This window comes from Lepidochelys olivacea (assembly GCF_965140295.1).
Source record: "Lepidochelys olivacea isolate rLepOli2 genome assembly, chromosome: 11".
Taxonomy (NCBI): Eukaryota; Metazoa; Chordata; order Testudines; family Cheloniidae; genus Lepidochelys; species Lepidochelys olivacea.
Genome location: NC_140421.1, coordinates 72,610,322 through 72,618,643, shown reverse-complemented (window position 1 = coordinate 72,618,643; position 8,322 = coordinate 72,610,322). Strand labels below are relative to the sequence as shown.

General features: G+C 47.7%; 1 long non-coding RNA gene across 1 annotated transcript; it reads right to left on the bottom strand.

The window, feature by feature from the left end:
- Positions 1–470: 470 nt before the first annotated feature.
- On the bottom strand, positions 471–6,785 carry LOC311528449. Its single transcript, XR_014713604.1, has 3 exons — positions 6,522–6,785; positions 1,274–1,426; positions 471–631 (listed from the first exon to the last, which is right to left on the bottom strand). It is a non-coding gene; the product is annotated as an uncharacterized lncRNA (long non-coding RNA).
- Between the last annotated feature and the right edge of the window lie 1,537 nt (positions 6,786–8,322).

Below are 8,322 nucleotides of genomic sequence, written 5' to 3'. Positions count from 1 at the left end.
TTTAGCTCCCTGAAGCCAACCCTGTAAGCCTTGTCCTCAGTCGCCCCTCCCTGCGTCAGAGCAACGGCAAACAATCGTGCATCTGAGACTGCTGTCCAGAGCGGTCACAATGGAGCACTCTGGGATAGCTCCTGGAGGCCAATACCGTCTAATTGTGTCCACAGTACCCCAAATTCGAGCCGGCAAGGCCGATTTGAGCGCTAATCCACTTGTCAGGGGTGGAGTAATGAAATCGATTTTAAGAGCCCTTTAAGTCGAAATAAAGGGCTTCATCATGTGGACGGGTGCAGGTTTACATCGATTTAATGCTGCTAAATTCGACCTAAAGTCCTAGTGTAGACCAGGGCTAAGTATGCATGACATATTGCAAAAGAAATTAAGAAGTCATCAAACATTTCTCTACATATGTCTTTATATATTATTTATTTATATAAAATTAACAAGTTTATTCTACTCTTGCGACGCTCAATTCTCCAAACAGATGCTTCTGAGTAAGAGGTAGCACAAGGGATGCTCCACTGTCCTTCTCTTAGGCCTCCTTCCTGTGAGGTAGTGGAGTGCTCGTCTGTATGAGGGTGATCACTGCAACACTGCTCACCTCTTTCCACCTTATGCGTCTACCCTCAGCTTTCTACAAGGCACAGTGCAAAGTCAAGCCCTGCAAGTGTTCCCCCCAAACTACTGCCTCTACATCACATCTCACTCTGACTGCAGCCTGGGAGGCAGCCAGCTTTTATTATGTAAAAGAAAACCTCAGCTGTCCCCAGCCGTGCCCCCCTGCCTGACCTAAAAAATAGGAGGGCCTAGGCTATAGCCTTATTAGCGTAGTGGTTAACCCAGTCCTGCAGGCACCTAACCTTGCAGACTAAGGTGGAGAGCACCTACAGTACCATGGGTGGCCCTGAAGGGGGCACTGAAGAGTAGCCCCACTTCCCACACCACCTTATGACCAATGGGCCTTGGGTTCTTAGTGCTCAGTGTGCCCACCTAGTGGCTGGGAGCACAAACAGACAAACACTAGGACCTCTCAGCCACTACATTTTGTAAGTACATGAAATCAAGGTCCAACAGATAAGGATAAACAAACAACAGAGGGAAAAAGGCAGAAACCCAGGACAAAAGAGAATTGGGGGAGCAAGAGAATCAGTGGTAACGAATTAAAGGGGTAACTGATCCCATAGCAACAATTACACATTGCCTCCTTGAATTACTCAAAAGCCCACAACTCAGCCATAACAACAAGAACGCCCCTAAAGCCTCCCCTCAGCCTCACCTGGCTGTGGAGATGGAGGTCAATGTAAAGGTCTGGCATCCCTCGCTGGGAAGTGGGAAGCTCTCCTTTCTGCCAGCCTCAAGCCCTGGCCATCTCTCAGGGTCTCCTTTGTGGAGCAGCATTCTCCTAGCTGTCCCTGGCTTCCAGCCAGTGCTGTAAGTAGAAATAATTTCTTGCTGGGACACTCATAGGAGGGACACAAGGGAGGGCATGTGACCTCCCCACATGACCCTGCATGTGATTCCTCCCCACCCCACCCCCAGCCCAGGGCCCCCACACTCTCCCCGTCCCCTCCGATACTCCCCTTACCTGTCCAAGATTTGACTAAAATGATGCTTTGGGCCCCTGGTGCCACCTGTACTTCCAGGTGTCACTGAGGATCCAGCAGCACCCCAAATTGAAAACTTCTTAAATGAAAGAAGGATGGGAAGGACAATCACTCCCCTTTCCCTTAACACACTATCAGTGCCTCCCTTATGTCCAAACTAAGCTTCTGCCAGCTTACCTTTATCTAAGTATTGCTCTCTACCAGGCACTAGGAAAGCAAAGACGCTGAGCCATCTGGGTTTGGTGGAAAAGAGGCATAGAACTGTATGTGCCATGTGCATCTTGATAGAACTACAGCCCAAATTGTTTTATTTTCTTCAGCATGACATACAGGAGGGGCATTCAAAATCAGCCTGGCAGAACATGCATGAGGAATGTCTCTGGACAGATTAACAATGGATCAAAATCACATACGCTGATCTCTTGGGGCCAAATCCAGTTCCCATTGAGATCGAAATAAGTTTTGCTATTGAGTTCAATGGGAACAGACTTTGACATTTGGAGAGGAAAGAACAAAACCACTCAAGCAAGGGCTATGTTGCTTATACCACAGGTATCAAATGCTGCTGATTCATGTGAGAAAGTCAGCAGACATCTGATCTTTGTCCATTGCAAGGGAGAAATCAGCAATCAATGAGGCTAGAACAGTCTCTGTACCATATCCAACTCATAAGTCCATCTGCAAAGCATCAAGGAAATATGAAGGCTCCAGATTACCTTCAAGTCCTCAGTCCCTTGGTTAGAATGCTCCCATTAGTATGTGTTCATAGTCCACAGGGTAGAGCAGGAAAGAGGTCAAAGCAGGAAAGAGGCAAAATGGAGATATTTCCAGGCAGGGGCCTTTTAGCTTCTGCAAAGTGCCAAGTAAAGGGAAATCTGTTCTTACTGTGAAAGATGGTGTTTGCAGTCACATTGGCAAGTTAAATGTCCATCACCCCCACCCATATTCTAGTTAGAACATTCACAGGAAAAGTCCATTAAGTGTAGACAGGCATGTTTCAGGGTCCATTGTGGCTAAGTGTTCCTTAATGGGCCTTTCAACTTGACTTGTCCCTTCATGTGCTGGCTAAATACTTTTGTGGGCATTACCACAGGAGCAAACATGTGGTAAACATAGCTAATATTCATAACTTCAGATACCAAGATGAATATACATGCATAGAAATAGCATAATCATAAGTACCAGCTATTTCACCTACATGACTATTCCCAAAAGAGATTCTGAAAAATCACATCACGTATCTGAGACCCTCTGTGCCAGCACCATGCCCCACTGGAGTTTTGTTATCTGTTATCACAGAATCATAGAATATCAGGGTTGGAAGCGACCTCAGGAGGTCATCTAGTCCAACCCCCTGCTCAAAGCAGGACCAATCCCCAACTAAATCATCCCAGCCAGGGTTTTGTCAAGCCTGACCTTAAAAACCTCAAAGGAAGGAGATTCCACAACCTCCCTAGGTAACGCATTCCAGTGCTTCACCACCCTCCTAGCGAAGAAGTTTTTCCTAATATCCAACCTAAACCTCCCCCACTGCAACTTGAAACCATTACTCCTCGTTCTGTCATCTGCTACCACTGAGAATAGTCTAGAGCCATCCTCTTTGGAACCCCCTTTCAGGTAGTTGAAAGCAGCTATCAAATCCCCCCTCATTCTTCTCTTCTGCAGACTAAACAATCTCAGTTCCCTCAGTCTCTCCTCATAATTCATGTGTTCTAGTCCCCTAATAATTTTTGTTGCCCTTCGCTGGACGTTTTCCAATTTTTCCACATCTGTCTTGCAGTTTGGGGCCCAAAACTGGACACAGTACTCCAGATGAGGCCTCACCAATGTCGAATAGAGGGGAACAATCCCATCCCTCAATCCACTGGCAATGCCCCTACTTATACAGCCCAAGATGCTGTTAGCCTTCTTGGCAACAAGGGCACACTGTTGACTCATATCCAGCTTCTCATCCACTGTAACCCCTAGGTCCTTTTCTGCAGAACTGCTGCCTAGCCATTCGGTCCCTAGTCTGTAGCGATGCATGGGATTCTTCCATCCTAAGTGCAGGACTCTGCACTTGTCCTTGTTGAACTTGATCAGATTTCTTTTGCCCCAATCTTCTAATTTGTCTAGTCCCCCTGTATCCTATCCCTACCCTTCAGTGTATCTACCACTCTTCCATGTTTAGTGTCATCTGCAAACTTGCTGAGGGTGCAATCCACGCCATCCTCCAGATCATTAATGAAGATATTGAACAAAACCAGCCCCAGGACCAACCCATGGGGCACTCCGCTTGATACCAGCTGCCAACTAGACATGGAGCCATTGATCACTACCTGTTGAGCCTGACAATCTAGCCAGCTTTCTATCCACCTTATAGTCCATTCATTCAGCCCATACTTTTTTAACTTGCTGGCAAGAATACTGTGGGAGACCATATCAAAAGCTTTGCTAAAGTCAAGGAATAACACGTTCACTGCTTTTCCCTCATCCGCAGAGCCAGTTATCTCATCATAGAAGGCAATAGATTAGTCAGGCGTGACTTGTCCTTGGTGAATCCATGCTGACTGTTCCTTTCCTCTCCTCCAAGTGCTTCAGAATTGATTCCTTGAGGCCCTGCTCCATGATTTTTCCATGGACTGAGGTGAGGCTGACTGGCCTGTAGTTCCCTGGATCCCCCTTCTTCCCTTTTTTAAAGATGGACTCTACATTAGCCTTTTTCCAGTCGTCCGGGACGTCCCCCGATCGCCATGAATTTTGAAAGATAATGGCCAATGGCTCTGCAATCACATCCGCCAACTCCTTTAGCACTCTCGGATGCAGTGCATCCGGCCCCATGAACTTGTGCTTGTCCAGCTTTTCTAAATAGTCTTGAACCACATCTTTCTCCACAGAGGGCTGGTCACCTCCTCCCCATGCTGTGCTGCCCAGTGCAGCAGTCTGGGAGCTGACCTTGTTCGTGAAGACAGAGGCAAAAAAAGCAGTGAGTACATTAGCTTTTTCCACATCCTCTGTCACTAGGTTGCCTCCCTCATTCAGTAAGGGGCCCACACTTTCCTTGGCTTTCTTCTTGTTGCTAACATACCTGAAGAAACCCTTCTTGTTACTCTTAACATCTCTTGCTAGCTGCAACTCCAGGTGTGATTTGGCCTTCCTGATTTCTCTCCTGCATGCCTGAGCAATATTTTTATACTCCTCCCTGGTCATTTGTCCAATCTTCCCCTTCTTGTAAGCTTCTTTATTGTGTTTAAAACCAGCAAGGATTTCACTGTTGAGCCAAGCTTGTCACCTGCCATATTTACTATTCTTTCTACACATCGGGATGGTTTGTCCCTGTAACCTCCATAAGGATTCTTTAAAATACAGCCAGCTCTCCTGGACTCCTTTCCCCCTCATGTTATTCTCCCAGGGGATCCTGCCCATCAGTTCCCTGAGGGAGTCAAAGTCTGCTTTTCTGAAGTCCAGGGTCCGTATTCTGTTGCTCTCCTTTCTTCTTTGTGTCAGGATCCTGAACTCGACCATCTCATGGTCATTGCCTCCCAGGTGCCCATCTACTTTTGCTTCCCTTACTAATTCTTCCTGGTCTGTGAGCAGCAGGTCAAGAAGAGTTCTGTCCTTGGTTGGTTCCTCCAGCACTTGCACCAGGAAATTGTCCCCTACGCTTTCCAAAAACTTCTTGGATTGTCTGTGCACCGCTGTATTGCTCTCCCAGCAGATATCAGGAAAATTAAAGTCACCCATGAGAACCAGGGCCTGTGATCTAGTCCTTCTGTTAGCTGCTGGAAGAAAGCCTCGTCCACCTCATCCCCCTGGTCTGGTGGTCTATAGCAGACTCCCACCACAACTTCACCCTTGTTGCTCACACTTTAAAACTTAATCCAGAGACTCTCAGGTTTTTCTGCAGTTTCATACCGGAGCTCTGAGCAGTCATACTGCTCTCTTACATACAGTGCAAGTCCCCCACCTCTTCTTCCCTGCCTGTTCTTCCTGAACAGTTTATATCCATCCATGACAGTGCTCCAGTCATGGGAGTTATCCCACCAAGTCTCTGTTATTCCAATCACATAATGATTCCTTGACTGTGCCAGGACTTCCAAATCTCCCTGCTTGTTTCCCAGGCTTCTTGCATTTGTGTATAGGCACTTAAGGTAACCTGCTGATCGTCCTGCTTTCTCAGTATGAGGCAGGAGCCCTGCCCTCTCCTGCTTCCTCCCAGTATCCCAATTCCCCACTTACCTCAGGGCTTTGGTCTCCTTCCCCTGGTGAACCTAGTTTAAAGCCCTCCTCATTCGGTTAGCCAGCCTGCTTGTGAAGATGTTCTTCCCTCTCTTTGTTAGGTGGAGCCCGTCTCTGCCTAGCACTCCTCCTTCTTGGAACACCATCCTATGGTCAAAGAATCCAAAGCCTTCTCTCCAGCACCACCTGCGTAGCCATTCGTTGAGTTCCATGATTCGACAGTCTCTACCCAGGCCTTTTCCTTCCACAGGGAGGATGGACGAGAACACCACTTGTGTCTCAAACTCCTTTATCCTTCTTCCCAGAGCCGCGTAGTCTGCAGTGATCCACTCAAGGTCACTCTTGGCAGTATCATTGGTGCCCACGTGGAGAAGCAGGAAGGGGTAGCGATCCGAGAGCTTGATGAGTCTTGGCAGTCTCTCTGTCACATTGTGAATCCTAGCTCCTGGCAAGCAGCAGACTTCTCAGTTTTCCTGGTCGGGGCGGCAGATAGATGACTCAGTCCCCCTGAGGAGGGAATCCGCGACCACCACCACCACCCTCCTCCTTCTCTTGGTAGCGGTGGTCGTGGAACTCCATTCCCTAAGACAGTGCATCTCATGCCTTCCAATCGGTGGAATCTTCTTCTGCTCCCTTCCCTCAGATGTATCATCTAGTCCATTCTCCAGTACCTGTGGAGAGAAAATGAAAACGGTTGCTTACCTGTATCTGCATTGCTGGTACATGAATGCTCTCCTTTCTTCTTCTGAAGGTCACATGCTGCCAAATTTCTTCACCGTCCTTCTGTCCTTGCTGTGCAGCCTGCTCTGAATCTTCAGAATGTTGTGCCCATAGAAGCATATCCTGACGTCTGTCCAGGAAAACTTCAGTTTCTCTTTTGCAACGCAGGGTCGATACCTGTTGCTTCAGACGTTGAACCTTCTCTTCCAATATGGAGACCAGCTTGCACTGGTACAAAGTAGCTTCTGTCCTGTGGAAGAAAGACAGACATGGCACATCCAGTGCAGGTCACAACAGCTGAATGCTCCCCATCCATATTACCTTCCTTCTACGAGCTTCCTCTGGTGCTGTAGTAACTACTCAGAGAAGCTGGCAAGATGAAAGCCTCAGTGGGCTCTCCCCAGGCAACTGTTAGCCTCTCCATTGTTCGCCGCTCAGCTGGTTTGCAGCTGACTGGCTTTTTAAAACTGTCAGGCCCACTCAAGGCTGTTATGTAACAACAGAGATGGAGCCAGTGACATAACTCGGTTTAACCTAAAAGGGCAAGGTTAATTTTTAGCTGTTCAGGCATGACTGCACTTTTAGTCAGTGAGGGCAGACTGGCTGGCACACGTTCAGGATAATGGGCTTCATAGAATCATAGAATATCAGGGTTGGAAGGGACCTCAGGAGGTCATCTAGTCCAACCCCCTGCTCAAAGCAGGACCGATCCCCAATTAAATCATCCCAGCCAGGGCTTTGTCAAGGCTGACCTTAAAAACTTCTAAGGAAGGAGATTCCACCACCTCCCTAGGTAATGCATTCCAGTGCTTCACCACCCTCCTAGTGAAAAAGTTTTTTCTAATATCCAACCTAAATCTCCCCCACTGCAACTTGAGACCATTACTCCTTGTTCTGTCATCTGCTACCACTGAGAACGGTCTAGATCCATCCTCTTTGGAACCCCCTTTCAGGTAGTTGAAAGCAGCTATCAAATCCCCCCTCATTCTTCTCTTCCGTAGACTAAACATCCTCAGTTCCCTCAGCCTCTCCTCATAAGTCATGTGTTCCAGTTCCCTAATAATTTTTGTTGCCCTCTGCTGGACTCTTTCCAATTTTTCCACATCCTTCTTGTAGTGTGGGGCCCAAAACTGGACACAGTACTCCAGATGAAGCCTCACCAGTGTCGAATAGAGGAGAACAATCATGTCCCTCGATCTGCTGGCAATGCCCCTACTTATACATCCCAAAATGCCATTGGCCTTCTTGGCAACAAGGGCACACTGTTGACTCATATCCAGCTTCTTGTCCACTGTAACCCCTAGGTCCTTTTCTGCAGAACTGCTGCCTAGCCATTTGGTCCCTAGTCTGTAGCGGTGCATTGGATTCTTCCGTCCTAAGTGCAGGACTCTGCACTTGTCCTTATTGAACCTCATCAGATTTCTTTTGGCCGAATCCTCCAATTGGTCTAGGTCCCTCTGTATCCTATCCCTACCCTCCAGCGTATCTACCTCTCCTCCCAGTTTAGTGTCATCTGCAATCTTGCTGAGGGTGCAATCCACACCATCCTCCAGATCATTTATGAAGATATTGAACAAAACCGGCCCCAGGACCGACCCTTTGGGCATTCCACTTGATACTGGCTGCCAATTAGACATGGAGCCATTGATCACTACCTGTTGAGCCCGACAATCTAGCCAGCTTTCTATCCACCTTATAGTCCATTCATCTAGCCCATACTTCTTTAACTTGCTGGCAAGAATAATGTGGGAGACCATATCAAAAGCTTTGCTAAAGTCAAGGA